The sequence below is a fragment of the Bos javanicus genome, chromosome 21, assembly GCF_032452875.1.
Source record: "Bos javanicus breed banteng chromosome 21, ARS-OSU_banteng_1.0, whole genome shotgun sequence".
Classification (NCBI taxonomy): Eukaryota; Metazoa; Chordata; class Mammalia; order Artiodactyla; family Bovidae; genus Bos; species Bos javanicus.
In genome coordinates this window covers 56,725,643-56,750,722 of record NC_083888.1, presented here as the reverse complement: position 1 = coordinate 56,750,722, position 25,080 = coordinate 56,725,643, and the positions used below count along the sequence as shown (strand labels likewise).

Genomic DNA, 25,080 nt, shown 5'->3' with positions numbered 1-25,080 from the left:
ATCATTATGTCAGTGTTTGTCCACGCCCATGTTGTAGCAGGAGTCAGCCTCAGCACTTCACTACTGTTTTTTTTTTAAGTTAACTTTTATTGGAGTATAGTTGGTTCCCAGGTGGCGCTAGTGGTAAAGAATCCACCTGCCAAGGCAGGAGATGCAAGCGACTGGGGTTCCATCCCTGGTTGGGGAAGATCCCCTGGAGTAGGCCATGGCAACCCACTCCAGTATTCTTGCCTGGAAAATTCCACGGGCAGAAAACCCTGGCAGGCTACAGTTCATGGGGCCGTAGAGCTGGGACACAACGGAGCGACTGGGCACCTACAGCCGATTTACAATGTTGTGTTAGTTTCTGCTGTACATGAATACACAAGTCCACTCTCCTCTGGATTCGTTCCCATATAGGTCATCAGAGTACTGAGTAGCTCTCCCTGTGCTATCAGTGGCACTTCGCTCCTCTTTATGTCTGAATAGTATTCTGTTACATGGATGTACCACATTCTGTTTACCCATTCATCACTGATAGATATTTGGCTTGCTTCCACCCCTTGGTTACTACAAATAATACTGCTCTTGGCACTTGTGTACAAATTTTTACATGGACATATATTTTCATATCTTGAGTGTATGCCTAGAAGTGGAATTGCTAGATCCTACAGTAACTCTTCTTTTCACAGTTATCTGTAAGGCCTCCCCAGACAGCCATTTTGCTTTTTTGCATTCCTTTTCCATGGGGATGGTCTTGATCCCTGTCTCCTGTACAAAGTCACGAACCTCAGTCCATAGTTCATCAGGCACTCTATCAGATCAAGTCCCTTAAATCTATTTCTCCCTTCCACTGTATAATCATAAGGGATTTGATTTAGGTCTTACCTGAATGGTCTAGTGGTTTTCCCTACTTTCTTAAATTTAAGTCTGAATTTGGCAATAAGGAGTTCATGATCTGAGCCACAGTCAGCTCCCGGTCTTGTTTTTGCTGACTGTATAGAGCTTCTCCATCTTTGGCTGCAAAGAATATAATCAATCTGATTTTGGTGTTGACCATCTGGTGATGTTCATGTGTTGTGTTGTTGGAAGAGGGTGTTTGCTATGACCAGTGCGTTCTCTTGGCAAAATTCTATTAGCCTTTGCCCGGCTTCATTCTGTACTCCAAGGCCAAATTTGCCTGTTACTCCAGGTGTTTCTTGACTTCCTACTTTTGCATTCCAGTCCCCTATAATGAAAAGGACATCTTTTTTGGGTGTTAGTTCAAAATTCTCCAAGCCAGGCTTCAGCAATACGTGAACCGTGAACTTCCAGATGTTCAAGCTGGTTTTAGAAAAGGCAGAGGAACCAGAGATCCAATTGCCAACACCCACTGGATCATCAAAAAAGCAAGAGAGTTCCAGAAAAACATCTGTTTCTGCTTTATTGACTATGCCAAAGCCTTTGACTGTGTGGATCACAATAAACTGTGGAAAATTCTGAAAGACTTGGGAATACTAGACCACCTGACCTGCCTCTTGAGAAACCTATATGCATGTCAGGAAGCACCAGTCAGAACTGGACATGGAACAACAGACTGGTTCCAGATAGGAAAAGGAGTACGTCAAGGCTGTATATCGTCACCCTGCTTATTTAACTTCTATGCAGAGTACATCAAGAGAAACGCTGGGCTGGAGGAAGCACAAGCTGGAATCAAGACTGCCGGGAGAAATATCAATAACCTCAGATATGCAGATAACACCACTGTTATGCTACAAAGTGAAGAAGAACTAAAGAGCCTCTTGATGAAAGTGAAAGAGGAGAGTGAAAAAGTTGGCTTAAAACTCAACATTCAGAAAACTAAGATCATGGCATCTGGTCCCATTACTTCATGGGAAATAGATGGGGAAACAGTGTCAGACTTTATTTTTTTGGAAATAAATAAATCCAAAATAAAGTGATCCAAAATCACTGCAGATGGTGACTGCAGCCATGAAATTAAAAGACGCTTACTCCTTGGAAGGAAAGTTATGTCCAACCTAGATAGCATATTCAAAAGCAGAGACTACTTTGCCAACGAAGGTCCATCTAGTCAAGGCTATGGTTTTTCCTGTGGTCATGTATGGATGTGAGAGTTGGACTGTGAAGAAGGCTGAGCACAGAAGAATTGATGCTTTTGAACTGTGGTGTTGGAGAAGACTCTTGAGAGTCCCTTGGACTGCAAGATCCAACCAGTCCATTCTGAAGGAGATCAGCCCTGGGTATTCTTTGGAAGGAATGATGCTAAAGCTGAAACTCCAGTACTTTGGCCACCTCATGTGAAGAGTTGACTCATTGGAAAAGACTCTGATGCTGGGAGGGATTGGGGTCAGGAGGAGAAGGGGACGACAGAGGATGAGATGGCTGGATGGCATCAATGAATCGATGGACATGAGTTTGAGTGAACTCCAGGAGATGGTGATGGACAGGAAGGCCTGGTAGGCTGCAGTCCATGGGGTCGCTAAGAGTCGGACACGACTGAGTGACATCACTTTCACTTTTCACTTTCATGCATTGGAAAAGGAAATGGCAACACACTCCAGTGTTCTTGCCTGAAGAATCCCAGGGATGGTGGAGCCTGGTGGGCTGCCGTCTATGGGGTCACACAGGGTCAGACACGACTGAAGTGACTTAGCAGCAACAGTAACTCTATGGGCTTCCCCAGTGGCTCAGCGGTAAAGAATCTGCCTGCAATGCAGGAGCCGCAGGAGACGTGGGGTTCTATCCCTGGGTCAGGAAGATCCCCTGGAGGAGGAAATGGCAATCCACTCCAGTATTCTTGCCTAGAAAAGTCCATGGACAGAGAAGCCTGGCAGGCTACAGTCCACGTGTTTATAAAGAGCCAGACACAACTGACTGACTGAGCACACACACAGCGTGCACAGTAACTCTACATATTTAAGAAGCTGGTGGAGTGGTTTTCAAAGCTTCTGCACCATTTAACATTTCCACTCTCAGTGTTTAAGTTTCTCCACAGGCGTTCATTGCCTGGTGGTCCAGCGGTTAAGAATCCACCTGCCAATGCAGGGGACACATTCTATCCCTGGTCCAGGAAGATTCTACCTGCCTCAGGGCAACTAAGCCTGTATGCCACAGCTATGGAGCCCCCGAGCCGCAACTACTGAAGCCCACGCGCCCTAGAGTGTGTGCTCCGCAACAAGAGAAGGCATGGCAATGAGAAGCCCACGCACCTAACTAGAGAGTAGCCCCCACTTGTTGCAACCATAGAAGACCCGTGAGCAGCAATGAAGACCCGGTGCAGACAAAAATAAACACACAAATAAAATTTAAAAAATAAGTTTCTTCACACCTTTGCTAGTACTTTGTTACTGATTGGAATCATCTTAGCAGGTGTGCAATGGTATCTCACTGTTTTTGTTTTTAACTTATTTTGTATCGGGGTATATAGCTGATTAACAATGTGATAGTTTCAGGTGACAGACACTCAGCCATACATATACACGTATCCCTCACTGTGGTTTTGATTTGCATTTCCGCAAGGATTAGTGACGTCAAGCATATTTTCATGGATTTATTGGCTATCTGCATATATACTTTGGAAAAATGTCTATTCAGATCCTTTGGTCATTTTTATTTGGGTTACTTGTTTTTTATTGTTGAGTTTTGAGAGTTCTTTTTCTGATATAGATACAAAGCCTTTATCAGATGTGTGATTTGCAAATATTTTTTCCCAGTTGTAACTTGTCTTTTCATCCTTGAACAGGGTTTTTCAAATATTTACTTGAGTGAGAAAAAAATGAATACTGTCCAAATTTGTGAAACAGTAAGCATTCATATGGTGTCACATAAATAATTCAATAGTTATATGTCCAACCTGCTTTAATGAACTCTGAACTCGTCTTTGCATTTGGTAGTATCTACTGTTGTAATTAGAGGCTTCCTGTGGCTCGGTGGTAAAGAATCCACCTGCCAATGCAGGAGATGCGGGTTTAGTCCTTGGGTTAGGAAGATTCCCTGGAGAAGGAAGTGGCAACTCGCTTCAGTATTCTTGCCCGGGAAATCCCATGGACAGAGGAGCCTGACAGGCTATAGTCCAGAGGGTCACAAAGAGTCGGATACAAGTTAGCAATTTAACCACTACCACAACAAACTGTTATAATTAGGGTATGAGAGCGTCTTTAACCAGCTATTATTCTTCTCTAGACCAAAGTCCCCTGTGCCATCTTACTCTTCAGTTCCTGTGCAGGCATTTTCTTCATAGTTGGTCCCAGGGTAAACATCAGCCACACCTGGCTTAATTTTGCCACACACTCCCAGTGACTGAGGTGAATGAAACTGACAAGTGAGAACCCTCTCTCCAGCATGTTCTTTTTAAGCAGAGATGGCTGTTGGCAGGTGCCTTCTTTAGGGTCTGATTCGTCTTTACTGGTAAGTGAAGGTGAGCATCTGTTCACTTAAGCTTGACCCTGGGCTCTGATGAGGAAAAGATCATCATCATGAAAAGAATGAATATACACCTTGCCAAGGCTATTAACACTGTGAAATGTACAGATTACTCAGGAAATGTAAACTGTCTTCCCTGTTGGCAGACGGCCTTGTCAACCTAAGCGATCTCTGTTCAAACACATTCCTTTTGACAACAGGAGTCGTTAATAAATTTCCAGGTATGACCCTCATTGGAAGGGCTGGGTCCGAGTTACTCTTCAGCTAGGACATTATATATTCAACCATTGACAAATATTTATCATGCTCGCGCTCTGTGGAAATCAGGGGAAATAGATTTAGAAATTGAGAGGAAGCCTGGAAGTGAGCAGGGTGACGGGGATTTGCCAACGGTTTAGGCCACAGGACTTATCTGAAACTCCCTCCTGAGGGGGAGAGGTTCAATACAACCAGCTCATTCTTTTTTGAGGATTGAAAATGTGGTTGGGTAAGGGTGGGAGGGATGTTCATTGATTTTTATCTAAGAAAAAGCCCTGCAGGTATCAAGGCCTCAGTGTGTACGTTTAGGGAATGTGGCCCCAGATGGATGAGAACTGCCTCATAAGAGTGTCCCCATGTAAAGTAATTAACCTCCAATTAAAATAAATAAATTTATATTTAAAAAAAAAGAGTGTCCCCAGAGGGATGAAGGAAGGATTGCTACTGGCAGGAGGGTGGGATCTCGGACCTCTCAGAAAACGGCCTCACACGTGGCTTGGGGAGTCTGGGTGGGCCCGGGAAGTGGCCCCCACCTCAAAGACTTCTGTGACACTACAGAGCCCACCTTCCCTGAAATGTAACACCCTGAATGGGTTGCCAGACAGATTCTAATAGATTCTGATCCTGCTTCCTGAAAGGGATCCTATATCGCCAAGCTGGGTCCCTGATAGGAAAGGTCAGGAGTGCAGAGCCTGAGAATGAAAAGCCAACATGACCAGAGGCTGGGGAGTGGCTCCAACTGGAACAGGAAGGGGGGTCACCTGCAGTGACCATGCCCATTCTTTCATGTCCCTCCCACCCCTGTCAGCTCCTTCCTCAGCTGGAAGTTCACACAGTTGCCTTCTGGCTGGAGGGACCTCTGCTGCCCAGCAACACCACAGTTGCCATGGGAACCATGACCTAGACAGTACGTGACAGAGGAGGAAAAAGACTGTTTCATACTATCATCAGGCCCAGTCTTCTTTGTTATCTGAGAATTCCTTGCCCTGTTCCCAGGGGTAGAACTGAAGAGAGTGGCAATTTCTCTGGCGTCCAGAGGACCTTGTGGTTCCAGGCCCAGCTTTAGGACCACTTGCTTCCAGATGCTGCCACAGTGCATCTGGGTCACCCATGAAGCGAGAGAACAGCCCTGTCCCCTCCAGAAGGAAGGGGCTGCTGGACTAGGGCTGCCGGAAGCTCTGCCTCCAGCAGAGGGCAGAGCTGTCTGGAGAAGCGAGAACAAACAGACCCGTGCCGGGCAGCCGATCTCCTGTGGTCTCAGAGCAGATTCGATGTCCGACCATACAAGGACCGGAGCACTGAGCAGGGCAAATGTCTGTTCCCACTCCAGGCAAAGCCCAAACCCCTACGGTACTGACCAGGCCTGAGCTCCTGGTTCCACCCCCAATGCGCCCAGAGACCAAAGCCTTCAAGTCTCTGAAACTTGCTTTCTCTAACAGCCAAGGGAGGATTTGAGTAACCGAGGCCCTCTCGGGCCCTGCACCTGCTGTGCAGAGGCTGAGTGGCGGTACCCTGCAGACAGGCCTTGAGTGAAGACTAGTAGCCTCTCCCTCAAAGGTGACACAGAGGTCTGGAAGGTCTAGGGGGGAGTAGGTGGGGGGCATCAGGGACCTGGGAGAGGACGCTGATCAGCAAACGTGCCCAAAATCGTTCCCTTTCTGTCTCCCTGGCTGTTACTGATGGTCCAGGGTGGGCATCTTGGCCCCTGGTTCACTAGCTGGCCCTGGGGTCTTTTCACTCGTCTATTCACCGGCCTGCCCTCTGTAAAGTCCCAAGCAGCCCTGAAGCCTCAGTGTAAGATCATCATTCCTGAGGCCCCAGTCTCCCCCATCAAATATGGACCCCAGGGCAGGACTAGATGCGGGGCACAGCAAGCCGTTGCCCAATGCACCTTTGACTAGAGGCAATGGGAAAGGGACAGGGGAGGACCCGGCAGCCATGGTCAGGGGTCCAAGCAGGGGCCATTTCCACATGCTCCCAGTGCCCCCTGGCAGGGTTTGGCTAGGGAGCAAAGAAGGGCCTCTTCCTCCAGGTGGCTGCAGCCCTGCGAAAACTGCACAACCTGACAAGCAGAACACCAGCTGGATTTAATCCTACCAGGCACTTCTGGGCAGTGCACAAGCTGGGCTGCAGCCCTCGGTATGAGTCACAGCCATCTTTGCTGGTTGTTCTTGGCATAAGGAGCCATCTCCTCTTGATTTCATCTTAAGAATTTTAGGATGAAAAAGGCAGGAATGCCTTCTTACTGAGTTCTCTACCAGACCCCTAGTTTGCTCAGACTAGATCCAAGTACCTGTAAGTTTGCCTCTCAATGGATGGGGAACCACTGAAGGCCAGAACAGAAGGGCTCTTAGAGACAGCTCTTGTCCAACCTCCCTCATCGCACAGACAGGGAAACAGAAGTCCAGAGAAGGCGCATTATCATCTGATGAAAGAGGGTTAGCCTGGGTGTTTCCTAGAGTTCAATTCGGGCACTCTCTGGACTCTAGATTCTAAGCCTGGACTACTGCTGTTCTGCCTCCTTCTCCCAACTTCACAATGTGGGTTTTGTCCAGATTTGAGCTTCCTGATTAGTAATAGAGGGTTATCATTTTCAAAGTTTTAATAACAATAACATCATCTATCATTTACCACATGCCTATTATGTGCTAGCCTCTGTATTTCTAACTATCATAACTCCACTATTTTCATATTATGAGCAAATTAAGCCGAGGCTCAGAGAGCTTAAGTAACTGGACTGGGGGCACAGCCCCAGTCATGACCAGGTGTCACCAGCCCCAGGAGCCTGGTGAATGAGACACCTTTTGCTCAGCAGAAGTGACATGGGGCGGGGTGGAGGGGCATGCCAGGGCTTCATACCTACTCTCAGTGTGCCTACTTCACCCGTCAGCTAGCAGGGACACCTTCCCATGGACCACACATCCCCACCTCTGTCACTCAGCAGGCCCCAGGTTCCCCTCGGAGACGGCTTCCTGGGCAGAACGAGCTCCTCTCCCTCTGGCCCAGCACTGGACACACACTCCACTTGAGAGCGCCATTTCCCCACACCACAGTGTGTTCACGGGTCTGATGCTGGCCCGAAGCTTCTGGAAAGCAGGGGATGGGCCTTCCTTCTTTCCCAGATCCAGGGCTTTGCCTGGATCACACCATATGCTTGATGGGTCCTGCCATTATTGAAAGCATTTCCTCTGAATCCATGTTGGCAGCCATCTCTGTAGCCTCTGCCACCACACTGTCCAAGCTGTAATAAAAACTGCTTTTTTCTTGGACGGTGCACTTCCATTTTTAACAACCGCGTCGATGAGGATTTAAGTGTGGGAAAAGGAATGCAGAACGAGCTGTCACAGTGCAGATGGGACTTTGCTGGGGAGCTATTTATAGGTTCAGACGCCAAAACAGAAGGGGAGACGGTGGACAGATGTGCGAACTGTCAAGTGTAAAGGAAGACTAAATAAAGAGTAAAGCCACAGGGAGGCGCTGGGGGAGAAGAAACAGGGAGGGGCTGGGGGAGATGCTGAGCAGAGGCTAACCATCCTGGGGCTTGAGTTACCCATGGGGAAGGAGCTACAAGGCTGGAAAAGCAATCCACCTGCTCCTTTGCTCAGGCTGTAGGGGCGGGGAGGCGTCTTTGCACCCATCATGAAAAGATGCTGCTGTCTCTGGGAACAGAAAACACAGGAGGAAAAGGACATGCCCTGGGCACCACCCTGATGGCAGGACAGCCCCAAGGGCCACAGGAAGACCCAGCAAGAAACCACTGTCCCCAGAAAACAACCCAGCTTCAGCTTCAGGGGTTTATAAAGTTCATCCCACCTCAGAGTTTCAGAACTCTTATCTGTGGTCTAGGAGAAAGTGGCTGCCACTTATGAGAACTGTGACACTCAGAGAGGTTAAGTGGTTCACCAAAGGTCACAGAGCTGGGAAGTAGTACCAGGATATGACCGGAAGTGAGACTGACTCAGCTCAGGCTCCCAACCTGTGTGCTGGGCCACTGGCTCTTGAGACCTTGCTATCCCATAGAAATATAATTCAAGTCACGTGTGCAATTTAAATTTTGCCCATACTCATTAGTAATAGTAAACAGAAACAAGTGAAATTAATCTCAGTAATGGCCTATTTAACCCAACATTTTCAAAACAGCATCATTTCAACAAACTATAAATATAAAAAAATTACTGAGACGCATCACAGTCCTTTTTTTCATATGTAGTGTTCAAAATCTGGTGTGTATTTTATACTTACAGCTCATCTCTATTCTGGAGAAGGCAATGGCACCCCACTCCAGTACTCTTGCCTGGAAAATCCCATGGACGGAGGAGCCTGGTGGGCTGCAGTCCATGGGATCACTAAGAGTTGGATGTGACTGAGCGACTTCACTTTCACTTTTCACTTTCATGCATTGGAGAAGGAAATGGCAACCCACTCCAGTGTTCTTGCTTGGAGAATCCCAGGGACGGGGGAGCCTGGTGGGCTGCCGTCTATGGGGTCGCACAGAGTCGGACACGACTGAAGCGACTTAGCAGCAGCAGCAGCATCTCTATTCAGACTCCACATCTGTAGTGTTCAGTAGCCTCATGCAGCTCGAGGTTGCTGAACTAGATGGCACAGCCTTAAGCAGTGTGCTTGGCCAGGAGCAAATCTGTCCCCCAGGACATGTGTGGCAGGGCATGGACACATCTCAGGTTGTTGGGGGGAATCCAAGGCGGGGTGAGGTGAGGGGTATCACTGACATCTAGTGTGCAGAGGCCCGTGCTTGCTCGGTTGCTAAGTCATGCCTGACTCTTTCTGACCCCATGGACTGTAGCCCACCAGGCTCCTCTGTCCATGGGATTTTCCAAAGATGTTGCTAAACTTACTAATTTAGTGCACAGGACAGCCCCACCACCACTCGAGCAAAGAATGATCCAGCTCCAAATACCAAGAGTGCTGAGTTTCAGAAACCCAGCACCAGAGGGTGAACCTGCTTGTCTTCCCAGGACAACCGGCAAGAGCCAGGAGCCCTGTGGATGCCACATCTACAGCTGCCTGCACACCGCAGATGCCTGACATCAGTGCTGGGACGAAAGTGAATGCAAGACTGGAGCGTCCACCAAGACTCAGAACCCAGGACCTCAGCCTCACAGGAGTCATAATCCCGTCCCAGCCGAGTCACAGGGTATGGAATCAAGAACAAGGGATCAGGGATTCCCTGGTGGCTCAGTGGTAAAGAATCTGCCTGCCAACGCAGGAAACACAGGTTCAATCCCTGATCTGGGAAGATCCCACATGCATGCTGGGGAGCAGCTAAGCCTGGGTGCCACAACTATTGAGCCTGTGCTGTAGAGTCTGGGAGACGCAGCGAGAGAGGCCACTGCAATGAGAAGCCTCTGCACCACAGCTAGAGGGTAGCCCCTGCTCACTGCAACTCGAGAAAAAGCCCATGCAGCCCTGAAGACCCAGCACAACCAAAAATAAATTATAAAAAGACACAAGGGACCAGTCTCGAGTCAACTGACATTTCTCTCGCTTGGAGATGCTACTGAAACACCTGCTGGTAGATACTCAGCCATCTGGGCTCAGGACACGGCTTTCTTCTCGCCTGCCCTGGTGTGAGTATCCTGGAGCAGGCTTGGCCCTTGCCAGAGGAGGCCCTCAGTTCCAGGGAACAAATTCAATGAGAGGTGTGACGCTAGGGCACTTGATTTCGGCTGTAGGTCAAACTGCATCCTTCCAATCAGTCCATCGGTAGGAAAGCTGAGGTTATGATCCTTTATTCCCTCGCTGGTTCTGAAGGCAGGAGTGGAGGAAAGGGAATGGTATTTATAGAACAGCCCCCATTTCCCAAATCCTCCGCAGGCCTAGGGCTGAGTGCTGCCCTGAACGGGGAAGCGACACCAGCGCTGCTGCCCGAGGAGCATCTCTGTGGGCGCAGGGACATTCCCGAGACCTGCTGGGGGTCAGGGTCAGGGTCAGGGTTCAGTGTCCTCGGGCAAGCAGATTCACAGAGCCTTGGGTTCCTCGGCCTGTCATCTAGTTGAAGGGCCCCTTTGGCTACCATGTGGCATTTTTACTGGCCAGTAAGAAGAGTGGATTGATCTCTAGACCCAGAGGTGGAAACAGGCCTCTGGACCCCACAAGAGGTGACCACTACAGAGAGATGATGTGGGCCTAGCACCTCACCCCTCAGAGACTCTCAGAGCTTTACCTCGGGCTCCACCCTCCCTCCAGAGGCCTGGACCCAAGGCTTCATTCATTTTCATTCATCAAGTACCTTCTGAGCAGCTACTATGTGCCAGGCACTGCTCCAGGCACCGGGGTGGTGGTGGTGGGCTTCTTTCTCCCTGGCACGGTGGCCCCCCGTGTTCCCTGCTTGTCCAGCCAGTCTTCCCCTGGGCCTGGGGTGACACTGCACAGGTTCCCAACATCAGGGGCCCCAGGAACCACAGAACCCTCTTCCTTCCTCAGCCAGTTCTGCCAACTGGCAGTCAGTCTTCCTCCTGGATACCTCTGGGCCGTGTCCCCTCCTCCCCACACTGACCATCACTGTCAGGTCCAGGCCCCACATGCTGCCTCCTACTTGAATTCCTTCTGGTGTCGATCCCCTGGGGTCTCCCCTGTTGCAGCCTCCACACTGCCCCCGGTGGTGAGGGACTTCTGTTTAAAAGGTGCATCAGATCATGCCTCACCCCACCCAGCCCCTACCCCTAACGCCCTTCTGCCGGGGTTCCCCGTGGCCTGTAGGATAAAGGTTGAGCTGCAGGACATGGATACATGTCCCTCTGTGATCCACTCTGGCCAATGGTCTCATCTGATACCACATCCCTTGGACACATCCCAATATCCTGTAACTCCACGCCCTGCATGTCCTGTCCTACCACCTTGCGTGTTCTGCCACCCTCATTCAAACAGGACACTGCTAGTCATCCTTCAAGATACAATTCACATGTCCTCACTCCCCAGAGGTGAGCCGTGGGGTCTCATTCACCTTCCAGTGTCAGGGGTCCTTCCTCTGAGTACAGTAAAATCCTAACCTTTTCTTAATATCATCATCTCTGTATCCCTAGGGCCTAATGGCCTTAAGTTGAGTAAATGAATAATTGAATGTCTCAGGTGATTCTTTATATAGTACATGTGATCCCTGCACCCCGAGGTAGATAGAAGTTTCCCTGACAGCAGAGCCCTATTTTCAATCCAAGAGCAGTACAGCGTTGTGTCAAGGGAGCATTGTGCTGGGGAGCCAGGCTGCCTGGGTTTAAATCCTGACCCCACCACTTACTAGTGTGTGTCTTGAGCAAGATACTTAGCCTCCTTATGCCTCAGTATCCTCAGCTATGAAATAGGGATCGTACTTGTTCTGTATCTATTGCTGTGCAAAAACTACTTACAAAATTTAGTGGCATAAAGCAACCACCTTCTTATTGTAGCTCATGATTTTGTCGGTTGGGAATTTGGGCAGGGCTCTGCTGCAAGATTCCTCTGCTCCTTCTAGCACTGACTAGGTCACCTGGTGATACTGGCTGGGGATCGGTCTGGTCCAGAGGGGCCGAGAAGCCTTTACTCATGCCTGGGCCTTGGCAGGCACAGCTAGAAGGCTAGACTCAGCCAGGCCCCCTTGGGCCTCTCTCTATGTCCATGTAGTCTCCAGGCTTCTCCAGTACAGTGGTCTCAGGGTCATCAGACTTCTTACACGGCAACTCAGGGCTCCCAGACTCCAGGCAGAAGCTGCCAGTTCTCGAAAGTGCTACACACGGAGCTGGCATAGTGTCACTTTGGCCTTATGCTATTGCCCAGTCCGAGCGGACTCAGATTCATGGGGAGAGGCACAGCTTCCACTTCTTGATGGGAAGAGTGTCAAAAAAAGCACAGCCACCTTCAACCTGCCACGCGATTGTGTCTATATTCTAGAGCTGATGTGCAGATTAAATGAATTAAAACATATAAAGTGCTTAGGGAATGATGATTGCTCTCAACGTCCTACTTCCTTAGCATTCTCTCACTGTTCCTAGCCAAGTTCTCAGGAAATATTCCGTGTCATAACTCAGTAGAGGAGGAGTCACAGAGAGAACATTCTAGGTTGGGCTGCATAAAGGGAGCTTCTGGGACCAACCCCTGACCTATACTCAGCAAACCAGGGGTTCACCTGGAATCCCAAGATGCTGAAAACAGAGTTCTGAGGGAGCCCAGGAGAGAACAGAACCAACGCAAATTCAGCACACAGTCTACAGGTGCCAAAACCCACGGGCCCCCTCTCCACGGGTTTCCCCAAACACACACGTCACAGATGAGGACACTGAGCTCAGAAAGGGCTCTGGAGCTTGCCCAGGTTCAACCAGCTAGTAAGTGACAAAGCAGACTTCACATCGGAGTCTGCCTGTGTGTTGGTTCTTTCTACTACAGCCACTGCCACAGAGAAAACCGTGGAACATGCTCCGTCCCGTCTTCTCCATGACCCACAGGGCTTTGGTCCCACCCCTCAGGCTTCACCAGAAAGGACCTCACAATCTCAAACATTATCCCGGGATGGGCTTACAGTCTTACATCATCCACCCAATTTCTCTGGGAATCTCTGCCACACCTGCTGTTCCACTCCCTGATTCCATTTCCTGTTTCTACAAAGAAACAGCCCCCCACCACTTTTAAAGATACAGATTGTCATGTGAGAATTATAACAAACTACATATAAATATGCACAGCATATCTACACACACACACAGAACACATCATGCTTTAGTCTGCAAAATGCTCACACATACATTCCCTCCCGACGGTTCCACGAGGTTGGCAGCACCGTCCCCATTTTATAGACAAGGAAACTGAACGGTGGTGTGCTGGTAATGTTTAACAACCAGCTTTCCAGGGAAAGAAAGCCCCAGTTTTATGACATAGTCCAATTTTCATGATGTAAATGCTCCCACTGCATTGATTTCAAGCACCAAGTTGGGAAGAGATGTGCAGTGTGAACTCTCACGGGCTGGAATGACCTGGCTCCAGCACCCCACCAAACCCGAGGCTCAGAGACAAGCCCGCCTGCAGACAGTCATCAAGAGGCAGAACCATTAACAGGCCATGAACCCAGGTAATCCCACTAGCTCCTCTCCATAGCTGTCCTTATTGAAGCCACCCAACCCCTGTCTGCTACTTTCTTTCCAGCTCTGGCTCTGTGCAGTGAAAATAAAGCATTAGCACCTGGGTCTACTCTTAGCTCAGGCCTCATGCTCTGAGGGTGGGCTTCCCTGATAGCTCAGTCTCAGTTGGTAAAGAATCCGCCTGCAATGCAGGAGACCCTGGTTCGATTCCTGGGTCGGGAAGATCCCCTGGAGAAGGGATAGGCTACCCACTCCAGTATTCTGGCCTGGAGAATTCCATGGACTGTATAGAGTTGGACAGACTGCAAAGAGTTGGACACAACTGAACAACATTCACAAAGTCGGAGGGTAGTTTCAAAGTTCTCATGTATACGCCATGATGGTCTGCTCGACACCCCGCTCTCTGTGCCCCCCACCAGCCCTAACTTGAAGCCCCATGCACATGAGGACCTCAGGAGGCAAGACAAGAAGCAACCTGCTCAGATGAAGGTGCTTTGAACATGGAGTTGAGAGCCTGGCTTCAGTCCCAGTTTCATCCTTGGGCACAATTCCCTCCGCTGCAAAATGGGGGTCTAGCACCTGCTTCGTAGGGCTGTGGTAAAGACACAAGGAATGGCTTCCATGAAGACCGCCTCATGCCTGGTACACAGAGAGTCTGGTACACAGTCTGGTACAAGGGAGTTTCCCCAGTAGCTGGGGCCAAAGGCTATAGAAGATTTCAAGGGTAGGGTCTAGTATTGAAGAACTGAGTCTCACCTGGGGGCTTCCCAGGGCAGTCTTGAACTGCAAACAACGACTACATTAAAGAAACATCTCAAGAGGGGAAGTTCCACTGCGGCGAGTTCCCTGAAAGTTTCCACTGTGTAAACCAAGGCCGAGACAGCAAAAAGCACAACAGAATGTATGTAACAGACTTGGGACTGCCAATGAAAGCAATGCAAACTATTCACTGATTCCTAACAGATCTAGAGAAATGGTGGTGGTTTAACTGCTCAGTCGTGTCTGATTCTTTGCACTGGTGGTGGTTTAATTGCTCAGTCGTGTTTGATTCTTTGCAACCCCATGGTCTGTAGACCCCCCAGACTTCTGTCCAGGCAAGAATACTGGAGTGGGTTGCCATTTCCTTCTCCAGGGCATCTTCCCAACCCAGGGATTGAATTCGCATATCCTCTGTCTCCTGCATTGCAGGCAGATCCTTGATATCCAGGGAGATGGACACACGCGCACACAAAATCATAGAGGTCACTAGTCCATTTCTACAGAACTTTCCAGAAGGTTTCACTTCTGACTGCTTCCTTAAATAGTTTGGGCAGAGAGGAAAAGTTGATGGGACAGGCATAATACTGTGGCTTCCCAAGTGGCCAGCGGGGTTGCCTGGCACACTGAACATGTATTTTCCTCACCTGTGGTGAGGCTTTTTATCCTAGTACTTGGGATGTCTGGGGCCAGGCAAACCAAGACGAGCACCTTCTCTCTGTATGGGGCTTCATCTTTCCAAGGCATTTTATGTCCATTTCTTGCCTGGTGAGGTCAGGTGGCCCAGAGACATTGGGTGACATGCTTAACGTAACACAGCAGGTTACTGGTGGAGCCAGATTAGAACCCCATTCATTGACACCCGACATGGTTTTGCATAAACTCACACTGATGCTGTTCCTCTTTCTGGTGGGAAAGCTGCCTGGAAGCGTCCAGAGCCAGGCAAATCTGTGAGGCGCTTCAGAAGTCCTCAGAGGTGGACTTCCCTGGTGGTCCAGTAGCTACGACTCCGTGCTCCCAGTGCAGGAGGCCAGAGTTCGATTCCTGGTCAGGAATCCAGAGCCCACAAGCCACAGCTGAGACCCCGCGTACTGCAACTAAGGCCCGGCACAGCCAAATAAAATTTTTAAAAAGTGTCCAGAGGTAACAATCAGCTTTCCCTTTCGGGAAAGAACCCTCAAATCTGAGTTCCCCTGGAATAAGCCCGAAGAAGTCCTGAATATTGGGGGCACTCCTTCCAGAGCAAAGCTCCATACAAGGACACCATGAGAACTGCAAAGCCACTTGTAAAAAGCACTTTGCCTTGTTTCTTCCAACCCACTCAGCTACCCAAGTGATCTTTCTAAGAGTAGAATTTGGTCTCCTCTGAGCCCAGGGCTCAATAGCTGCTAGTTATGTACACACGGGAACGAATGGATGGACGGATGCAGTAGTATGCAGCTTGCTCTGGAATCTCTGTCAGGTTTTAGGTATGTTCGAATGTTTTCTTGTTTATTCCCCACAGCAATTTCCTTGGGGGCATCTTTAACCCTATTTATGGTTGATGAAAGTGAGGCCCAGGAGTCACACCTTGCTTGAGTTCCCAGAGCCAATTAAGCAGGAGAACTGAACGCAAATCCAGGTTTTCTGACTCCAAGACCTCTCTGTCAAGGGTGAAGGTGAGCAGAGAAGGGGAAGAGGCAATTAACTTTTCATGAGTACCGACTCCATGTGGTTTCAGTTAGTCATCACTCTGATTATGAGGTCATTTCACAGTCGAGAAAACCAAGGCTTATTGAGGTGGATGACTGAGTAGCATGGCCAAGCCCTCACAGCTGATGAACGCAAAGAGGTGGCATTTGATTTTGGATCCATTGGGTTCCAAAGCATACTCTCTGGGTCCTAGAGACTCTCTGCACAAGGTGAGGTGTGACTAACCGGTTGAGCAGTGGTGCTACCCTTTGCTAGGCTATGGGGACCACAGATGTTTCAGACAGAAGCTCTACCCTTCTGTAGATGAGTACAGCTGACTGGCTGAGAGGAGAGGGCTTCGAGCCCCCCCAGCACAGCACAGAGGCGGGGTGACACGGTGAGTGTGGAGGAGCACGGCACCAGATGGGGATGCAAGCATTAGTTGTCTTCCAGGGGCCTCGTTGTGGAGGTAACCTGGGAGAAACTGCCTTCATCAGGCAGCAGACGCATAAGAACTTCACTGTCCACCTAAGTAGTCTCATCAGGAAGTCTGTGGCCTGGGCGGGTGGTGGGCATGGGGAGGATGCTGGAGGTCAAATGAGCCTCAATGAAAGCAGGTGCCCCCTCCTCTGCTATTTCAGGACGGCCAGGACAAACCAACTCCCACTCTTTGCTGGCCAATGCCTGGCACTCCACCCCTGTAATATCAGTACAATAACTATTCCCACTGAGATGCACGCCCTTGTGGCTGGGAGCACTACTTTATGATGGTGTTAGTCTTTCACATGTTAGTATGAATCTGTTTACTGGCTAGAGAATTTCGAGAGCAGTTTTTCATGGAAGGTGGCAGAGGGAGGCAGAAACAGCTGGAAAGGAAGGTGGGAGCCCCAGACACAAATGTTGATAATCCAAACCCATAGTTTTCTTGTGACAGGAAGCCCAGGAGGCACTGGGGCCCAATCCCTCTGGAGTCACCCCAAAAAGAGGGGTTGTAGCTATGCAGAGGCCCCTGGCTCTCTGAAGCCGCTGAGTTGGACTGTCTTCTCTCTCAGACACATCTTCTGAAGCTGCAAAGCCCCTGAAGGTGGCAGTCACTGTACACACAGGCCGAGGCCACTCTCTGGGGCCTGGTGACAGTGTGACACTTCCCTTCCCCCCACAAACCACTTCCCTCTTCTCTTGCCTCCAAGGCCACGTGGCCTGGATCTTTCTCCCCTCTCTGTCAAAACCTCCCCTGGTGTTCCATTTCCACAGAGCCAGATAAAACTCCTGGTGCCCTCAAAGTGCACACTAACATTCTAGCTCTTATGACCATCTGACTTCCATTTCTGGTTAAGTGCGCGTGGGTCTGCTCAGCATTGGCCAATGTCAGGCGCCGTGTCTTACAGAGCCTTCCTAAGTGTCATTCAGCACACAGTTCATTGGATGCAAAGTCTTTGAAATGTTTAATAACACAGAGAAAGCTCATAATAAAATGTTTAAGTGAAAAAAGAAGGCTAAAAAATATGCACCACTATGATTCAAAAATCTATTAAAAAAAAAAAAGAAAGAAACAAAGTCAAAGATTTACAGTAAGGTTCTCGGAGTTCAATTATCTGATGATGTATTTTTTCCTAGACCAACATCAATTCTGGAAGCTGAAAGAGGAATTACTGAAAATAGAAAGATACAAACTGCGGTTACTTTTTTTTTGCCAAAACCTGCACAGGTAATAACCAATATGAGATAAGAAGAATGAATTAACTTCTTAGAGGAGTCCTGCAAGAGCACGGTGCTGCAGGAAGTGATGGTTTTGAGGTCTGAGCTGCATGTTACTCAACCCCACAGCTAATTATAACTGCTAGAATTTATTGAGTGCTTACTACACTCAGACACTGTGACAGCTTTCCCCCATACATGACTTCATTTTGTCAGGAGACAGCACTAGGATATTATAGTTACCTCTGTTCTGACACCAAGCCCAGAGTCTGTGCTTTCCAAACCACCGAGCTATTCTCCAGCACCCACTGGGTGTCCTACAATTTAACTCAGTTCTTTATTTTCAAAAATGTAACAACATATTTTTTTTGGCTGAGCCATGCAGCATGTGAAATCTTAGTTTCCCTGACCAAACTCACACCCCTCTGCATTGAAAGTGCAGAGTCTTAATCAATGGACCTCTAGGGAAGTTCCCAGTCTAACTCAATGCTGACACTACGTACCCAGAGCCAGCGTCAGATCCCACCCCACTTCAGACACTAATCACAAGTCTAGGTTGTTACCCGTGCTTGTGACCAATCACCTATGGGATCGGAGGTTCTGATGACTTGGGTTCAATTAATCTGCTAGAGTGAGTTGCAGAACTCAGGAAACCCATTTACTCACAAGATCACTGGTTTGTATTAAAAGATATAACTCAGGAACAGCCAAATGGAAGAGACACACAGGACAACGTATGCAGGAAGGGGCCAGAGCTTCTCTGCTCTCTGAGCACACCACTCTCCCCAATCTCCATTGTGTTCACAAACCAGGAAGCTCTCTGAACCCGGTCCCTTTGGATTTTTATGGAGGCTTCATTTCACAGACATGATTGATCAAATCATTGGCCATCAGAGATACTCAACCTCCAGCTCCTCTCCCTTTCCCAGAGGTTGGGAGTGGAACTGAAATTTCCAACATTCCAATCGAATGATTGGTTTCCTGGCAACCAACCCCCATCCTTAGGTACTTTCCCAAAGTCACCACATTGACATAAACTCAGGTGTGGTTGAAAGGGCTTGTTACGTGTCTCAAGTTACAGTTACGGCTCTTATTACTTAGAAAATTCTGAGGGAGCTCTGTGCCAGGAATGGGAATGAAAACCGTGTATATTTCTAATTGTAGGTCACAATATCACAGGTCCGAGGCTGAGTACTTCCTATGTGCCAGGCAGCACTGCCTCTCATGCCTACTGTGTTCACTCATCAATCCTCCAACAGCCATGCTGCAGATGTTCCCATTTTGCAGACGAGAAAATTGAAGCACAGAGATGTTAAGATACTTGTCTAATGTCAGAAGATGCCAGGGACAGAATAAAAACCTAGAACTGTCAGTCTTTCCAAAGCTCATGATCTCAAAAGAGGTTTGCCTTGACAAAAGCACAAGACTCACCATGATACAATGCCCCCTGCCTGATAAAATATCAAGAGCTTGCCTTCTTCATACCAACCCTGACTTTAACATAATCATTCCTTACCTTTTTATGGACTTAATATGTTTTGGCCGAAATACAGGTGAAATCTCATTCTAGGATAATGGCTCAGTTGGTGAAAGGGTCAAACCCAAGAGCACCAAAGCAAATCTTCAGTGCGGACCTCAAAGGCAATTTGTGTGACACTCTGCCCTCCAATACATACAGATCTCTACTGCCTGGGAGGACTCATGTAGAACTGCTCCCCTCCTTGGTTTGAAAGGTCCCCCAATCCAGTGGTGATAATCATCAGCACCAATCAGCACAACATTCACCACCGAGGTGGGCTTTGTTCCCAAGCGCGAGTGTATTTATCTCATTCAACTAGCTGGCCCCAAATCACAGGTCCAAGGGTGGGAGATCTGCTCAAAAACAAGAAGAAATCTTAACTGAGTTCAACAGGCCAGCCTTTCTAATGCCAGGGGTCAGTGTGGACTAGGGGATAGGCAAGAAGGGAAGTGGGGCTGCCCCGAAACGAGGCCAAGTGGCTCAGACTGAGTACCGGGCAGTCACTTCCTGTAGGGGCCATACCATCCGCTGCTGTCTCATGATTCTGCTTCTGCAGATGGGGCCAACTGACTTTCTGTTATAAATCAGCCAGGAGAAAATGCCATCACATGAAGGTGTCATTGCTGCCATCTTCAAGGGTGCAGATTAATGAAAAAGATAGCTCGTGTCCCCCAGCCAGCTAGTTAATTTCAGCCATAAAGGGGCGAGGCTGCACCTGGAGGCCGGTCAGACCTCCATCCATCCTGTGTCCTGTCCCTTCGCCTCCTATATCCCCCGAGCCAATGTCTTTTCTGCCAGTTCTCAGCCACCACCTGCCACACATACACGTCTGGCCTCTGAGTGTCCCTGATGAAGCTAAGTGGTGACACGCGTGTCACCTTGGAGCAGCACAGAGGGGAATCAGGAATGCAATAGGTGACAACAGTTGTTCAAAACAGCCGCCACCCCTCCGTGCCAGTCACACACTGGCGGGAGGATCATACTTTCCATCCCACTGTGTCCAGTCTGGCCATTCGACCTGTTTTGGCCAATGAGATGTGGTGGGAAGTGACTTCTGCCACCTCTGAATAAATCTGCCATCTCTCTCCATCCCCTCTGCACCCTCCCCTCCCTGGGTGCTGCTTTTTCAGCCCAGACTGCAGAGTGAAATGTAAAGAGTCTCAGCTGACACGCGATGTGAGTGAGAAACACTCGCTTACTGTGAGTGCAGTGCTGTGGGTATAGAAGTCTCTGCAGGGCAGGGCTGTTTGTCACCACAGCATAGCTAGCCTGAGAGGACTGGTTCAGGATTTCGCCAAAAAACTCTTAACAAGGAACTAGAGGATGACCCGAGCACACAGAGGCACAGAGGGGGTCTGCAAAGGTCTTTCTCATTCAAGGCCAACAGAGGCGGGCCACAGATGAGGCCGACTGCCCACATCCTGGGGGATCCCCTTGTCTCCTTCCTTCGCCTCAGTTCTGTGTGGGGAATCCCAACAAAAGGTCCCAGGTCCAGGCTCTGGGCCTTTCCCTTGCCCACTTCCTCCTCAGGCCACCCCCCACCGCAGCCACCATGGCCACAGGAGGATGCAAGAAGTTGGTGGCTCCTTCCTCCCACAGAGGACTACGGTGAGGCCCCACAGGCTGGGCTGGGATATACCCAGAGCCTTGGAGCGCAGTGTGCACGCTTATTCTACTCCTCCTTGTGCCTTAGTCCTGAAGGAGCCTTAATAACAGCAGCAATAACAACAGTGATAATAACAAACACAGTTATTACCCTCTAGGGTGCTCTGGGTACTACCCTAAGCACTTCAGATACACTAACTCCTCCTTCCAGCCCGCTATGGCAGCAGCAGCATTATCATCCCCATCTTAGAGGCCTGGAGAGGTTAGGCGAGGGGCCCAAGGTCACACAGGTGGTTAAAGGCAGAGCTCCGATTCCAACACAGGCAGTGTGGCTTCCCTGGTCTGTGCTTGACCATCATGTTAAGGAGCAGAAACCACATAGGAAGACAGCACAAAGGTGGAAGCGGCGAATCGATGTGGCAAAGAAACACGCCACCTGCTGCTTTCTTGCTGTTGTCTGGTTTCTCTAGAGGCAGACCTCAGGATTGAGGTTTGGGGAGCAGAGGAGTAAAATTAAAAAAAAAAAAAGAGCAAAATGAAACACATACAAACCTATAGACGACATCTGTGCAGTCACAGGGAATGGATACGAATTGTGATTTAGAAGAGTTATGTTTCACGAAGGATGTTTGGTTTGGGTTTTGATGCTCTTTTCAGCTAAGCTGAGCATACATTTTTAAAGGTTTAAAAATGGAAAATGGGATTCTACCACGTGGCCCCGGGAGGAAGACATGAAATCAGAGAAGGAAGCTTCCTTCATTCTGAATGCCTTGGCGTATTCCTTGGGCTCCTACTCAAGAATGAGACACACAACCAGATGTGACATCTGGTTTCATGGATTAGACCTTGTGCGTGCTTCCCAACCAAGCTCCAAAAGCCTGGGGCAGCCAGACTGTCACTGGGGTGGGAAGACCTAGAAGTGATTACCCTGGAGATGGGGCAGGGAGGTGGGAAAAGAAGCTCGGGGGCCAAGGATTTCGGAAAGCAGAGCTTCTAGACATTCCATCCATCCAGCCCAACTCCTTTTCCTCCACGAAGGCTCCCTGGTCGGCCTGCGCTTGAAACTGTGCTCCCCCCTTCCACTTCTTGCACATGTGCTGACGTGTAACCGGCTCAGCACAACACCCCCATTTTCAGCTACTTTCCCAAAGTTGGTGTTGAAATTCAGGAGCACAATTGGCTCCTGGGTTTCTAAAGGATTGTAGATACTTGATTCCTGTAGGTACTCTGGGCAGCCAAGTCCCCAAAAGCCTGGTTACTCTCCATAAGAAGCAGGACGAAATGAGTCCATAAGCAGGAAGGCTGATGGCTGTCTTTTTCCCAGATCAAAAGTGCACCCAGGGTCTGTGTAGCCACCGGGTGCCCCAAACAACCTCACTCCTTCTGTAGTTAACATGTTTGGTCTGGGGAAACTGTAACATTCTCCTTCTTCTCTGAGATCCCTACTGGATGCTGTAGGACAGCAGTCATTAAGGGTTGCTCTATAAATTAACAACCCCACACACTCCTTACCCTTTACCCAGAGAGCAGACTCTGAGCAGTTCACCAAGATCCCGGCTTTTTGTGCCTTCCCTTTCACTTTCATGCATTGGAGAAGGAAATGGCAACCCACTCCAGTATTCTTGCCTGGAGAATCCCAGGGACGGAGGAGCCTGGTGGGCTGCCGTCTATGGGGTTGCACAGAGTCAGACAGGACTGAAGCGACTTAGCAGCCGCAGCGGCAGACAGATGTCTGGACTACATATCCCAGTCTCCTTTGCAGTTGGGCATGGCCACGTGAGGACGTTCTAATCAATGGAATGTGAGCACAAGTGTCACACCCACTTACAGGCATTGAGGTAAGACCTATCCACAAGACTCCCCTTTCCCCTTCCAGCCTACCATGTAGAAGGCATGCCATGTGGTTGGCATGGAGTCAACCACAGGAGGGCTTCTCAGGTGGCACTACTGGTAAAAGAACCTGCCTGCCAATGCAGGAGACAGAAGAGCCAAGGGTTTGATCCCTGGGTCCGGAAGATCCCCTGGAGAAGGGCATGGCAACCCACTCCAGGATTCTTGCCTGGAGAATTCCATAGACAGAGGAGCCTGGCAGGCTACAGTCCATGGGGTTGCAAAGATTCGGACAAGACTGAAGTGACTTAGCATGCATGCCTGTGCAACCACAGGAAACTGGAGGCTGCATGCTCAAGGTGGGGTCCCTGAATGAGCCTTCCCCACTGACCAGGAATCTTGCACATGATCAGGAACTAGCCACTTTTGAGTTTGAAAGTGTTGGTCGCCCAGTGGTGTCTGATTCTTTGCAACTCTGTGGACTGTAGCCCACCAAGCTCCTCTGTCCATGGAATTCTCCAAACAAGCATACTGGAGCAGGTTGCCATTTCCTGCTCGAAGAGATCTCCCCAACCCGGGGATCGAACTCAAGCTATTCCAATTTTTGTTGTTATTGCAGCAGCTGGCTAATCTTCCCGCTTACATGTTCTCCATAGCATGGCTCTCCATCAGATGATCACCTTACATCACTTACTCATTTATCGTCTCCTCTCTCAGAGCAGGGCCTGTGTTTTGTTCCCTGCTGTGTCCCTAGTGCTACAGCAGCTCCCGACACCACGCAGAGACACTTAATAACCAATTGTTAAATACACAAATGAGTAGGTGATGTTTCACCCATTCAGTGTTTGCCAAGAACAGGAATCTGCCCCTGCTTTTGCTTGCTCCTCTGCCTCTGAGCTAGAAAATTAGCATATAATTAAATTAACATCCTCACTCTTCTGGATCCAGCCTGTATTCCCTTCTCTTTCACATCCTCCCAGAATCCTTCCCACAATGGTCTGCAGCTTCTGTGCTCCTGAGCTGGAGGTCCCTGTGCGGTTACAACTGTCACACTGCACAGCAAGGGCAGGGGTCTGTGTCTCTCCCACCCACCATGTCCCCCACCCTCCAACTAGACTGGGAGAGCCTTGAGGCCAGAACTCTGTTTTTTCATCTTACATCTTCCCAGTGTTGGGCACAAGTGTCTCTTAAGAAACAAGCACCCTAAAATATTGAATAAATATTTGTAAAAATATGTACCGTATGTATATAACATTTGGGCTGCCCAGGTGGCTCAATGCTAAGGAACTCGCCTGCCCATGAAAGAGACATAAGAGACATGGGTTGAGAAGATCCCGTGGAGAAGGAAATGGCCACCCTCTCCAGTATTCCTGCCTGGGAAATCCCAGGGACAGAGGAGCCTGGCAGGCTACAGTCCATGGGATTGCAAAAGAGTCCGACATGACTTAGCGACTACACAACAACAACATTTAACATTCAATTATGCAAACATTTGATTACCTTATGTATTTCTATCCTAAACACTTAAATATTTTATCTTTGTTTAACTGTTGTTACTCTGCTGCTAACCAAGAATAAAAAGCTTCCCACACTCTTGGATCCATTTATAAGGGACCTGAGCTGGTGCTCAGAATAGTCTACAGATTTCTTCAATTAAGTTTTTCAGATCTTAATACCAGCATGGCGCATGAGAGGAGGGGGAAGCCCAAACACTTTCAGTTGCACACAAACCAACCCTTGATTGGGGTCCCCAAACATTTTTCCACAGAGGCCCAAGCCTGCCTCCTGGCACCCCTGGGCACACACAGGATTTTTGCTTTTCAAAGTGCTTGTCCATTTGACCCTCACAAAGGCAGTGGGATACACACAGGAAGAGACTACTCTGTCCATTTGAAAGATATGAAAATTGAGTCTCAGAGAGGTTCCGTGACTTGTCCAAGATCACAGTTTGTGTGCTGAGCTGTCACTAGGATCCAGGGCCCCAGACATTTCCCCTCTTTTCCTTCCCTTTCTTCAGCATGACCTAAACAAAAGGAAACTTCAAAGGGGCCTTGAGGAAGCAAAGCCATCGAGCTGTGACACGGGTGAGTGCGAACACGTTGACTTTGAGTGATAAACCCGAGTTCAGAACAAACTGAGCCAAACAACTTCAGCAGATGAAAGCTTCCCCCCTTCTTCTAACTTTAGAGCCTTCTGGCCTGAGGGGAGTGTCTGTGGTTACAGGGTGTAGCATCTGCTGCCGCTGTGTGGTTGGAGGCAGAATGGGAAGATGGTACT

At 49.1% G+C, this 25,080-nt stretch overlaps 1 protein-coding gene and 1 long non-coding RNA gene across 2 annotated transcripts in view; both read right to left on the bottom strand.

Moving 5' to 3' along the window:
- The window catches only part of RIN3 (Ras and Rab interactor 3), a 135,573-nt gene that overhangs the window by 50,338 nt on the left and 60,155 nt on the right, over positions 1-25,080 (bottom strand). The gene's annotated exons all lie outside the window — the stretch shown is intronic.
- LOC133234508 (uncharacterized) lies at positions 17,309-25,077 on the bottom strand. The gene is made up of 2 exons (XR_009732160.1): positions 18,516-25,077; positions 17,309-17,803 (listed from the first exon to the last, which is right to left on the bottom strand). It is a non-coding gene; the product is annotated as an uncharacterized LOC133234508 (long non-coding RNA).